This window comes from Physeter macrocephalus, chromosome 14, assembly GCF_002837175.3.
Source record: "Physeter macrocephalus isolate SW-GA chromosome 14, ASM283717v5, whole genome shotgun sequence".
Lineage (NCBI taxonomy): Eukaryota > Metazoa > Chordata > Mammalia > Artiodactyla > Physeteridae > Physeter > Physeter macrocephalus.
In genome coordinates this window covers 104555705-104557776 of record NC_041227.1, presented here as the reverse complement: position 1 = coordinate 104557776, position 2072 = coordinate 104555705, and positions in this window count along the sequence as shown.

The following is a 2072-nucleotide window of genomic DNA, read 5'->3' as shown; positions in this document are numbered from 1 at the left end:
AATATTCCGCTGGTGTCCTCAGAAAAGGTTTGCATCAGAAAAAGCAGGACGAGATTAGACCGAGAATAAATGCTGCTTTGGTCCACCTAACGAAGCTTAAAAACAAACCTAAAAGAATCAAACTGTGTCTAAGTAACTTAATCATATCTCAGAACAAAGGTCAAGAAAATTTATAGGAATAGAAAAATGGGTAGTGGACTTCCCTGGTGGCGCAGTGGTTAAGAATTCACCTGCCGGTGCAGGGGACACAGGTTTGATCCTTGGTCCGGGAAGATCCCACATGCCTTGGAGCAACTAAACCCACGTACCACAACTACTGAGTCTGCACTCTGGAGCCTGCAAGCCACGACTACTGAGCCCACGAGCCACAATTACTGAAGCCCACGCACCTAGAGCCTGTGCTCCTCAACAAGAGAAGCTAATGCAGTGAGAAGCCTGCGCACCGCAACGAAGAGTAGCCCCTGCTCTCCTCAACTAGAGAAAGCCTGCACGCAGCAAAGAAGACCCAATGCAGCCAAAAATAAATAAATAAATAAATAAATAAATAAATAAGAAAAGGAAAAATGGGTAGTAATTTTTCATTACATTCTTGGTATTATGATTGATGTAGCATGGAGACTGGGCTTTTAAAAGTCTTTTGCTACAGAGTGTTGAATTTTATTCTATCAGACAGTTAAATTTTTGATGGGTCACCTTGGCCTTGTTGAAGCTTGGTTTGAGTCTTTGCTAAGGTGGGTCTATTTTGGTATTGCCCTTAATCCTACAGCATGGTGCTTACTCCTGGGGCATGGTCCTTATCCCTAAAACAAAGTCTTCCTGGGGTCTCCATTGAATGCCCTGTGTTTCTCCACTCTGGCTGGGTCAGAACTCCAATACTGGGTTGCCCCAGTATCCTGAAGTCTCTGAAATCTCTCTTTAGCTCTCAGCCCCTCAGCAGCTATTTTCTACCAGACCTTGTGAACGATCACCCTGGGCATAGGCAGCTTAGCAGTTGTCTAGGTCCTTGAAGGGAACCCTTTGCAGATTTCTGGGGTCTCTTTCTGCAGTTTTCTCCACTCCATACCCTGGGAGTTCCCACCACCTTAGCAGCTCTGAACTCTGGTCAGTTTCCTCCATGAGGCCCCTGCTTTTCTACCCAGTGCAACTGCAGTTCTGCGCTTGGGCTCCACCTAACCCTCTGAGACTTGGAAACCACCTTCCCTGCAAGAAAGCTGGGATGAATATGGGGTTTGCCTCTTGTGCTACCCTTCTCTCAGGGTAGCAGCTCAGCACTTGCCCAAGGCCTGAAATCACTTGTTTCATATCTTTTGTTTGCTTTTATAGTTATTTATAAGGAGAAGTTAAGGCTGATCACAGCTACTGAGTCATGGCTGGAAGTAGAAAATCCATAATATATTTTTATTCATTTATTTTTATTGAGGTAAAATTCACATAAAATTAACATAAACCACAGAAAAATCTTTTTTTGACCCACCTCCTAGAGTAACGGAAATAAAAACAAAAATAAACAAATGGGATTTAATTAAATGTAAAAGGTTTTGCACAGCAAAGGAAACCATAAACAAGACAAAAAGACAACCTTCAGAATGGGAGAAAATATTTGCAAATGAAACAATAGACAAAGGATTAATCTCCAAAACATACAAGCAGCTCATGGAGTTCAATATCAAAAAAACAAACAATCCAGTTAAAAAATGGGCAGAAGATCCAAATAGACATTTCACCAAGGAAGACATACAGATGGCCAAAAGGCGCATGAAAAGATGCACAACATCACTAATTATTAGAGAAATGCAAATCAAAATTACAATGAGATATCAACTCACGCCAGTCAGAATGTCCATTATCAAAAAATCTAGAAACAATAAATGCTGGAAAGGGTGTGGTGAAAAGGGAACTCTCCTGCACTGTTGGCTGGAATATAAATTGATACAACCACTATGAAAAACAGTATGGAGGTTCCTTAAAAAACTAAAAATAGGGCTTCCCTGGTGGCGCAGTGGTTGAGAGTCCTCCTGCCGATGCAGGGGACATGGGTTTGTGCTCCAGTCCGGGAAGATCCCACATGCCGC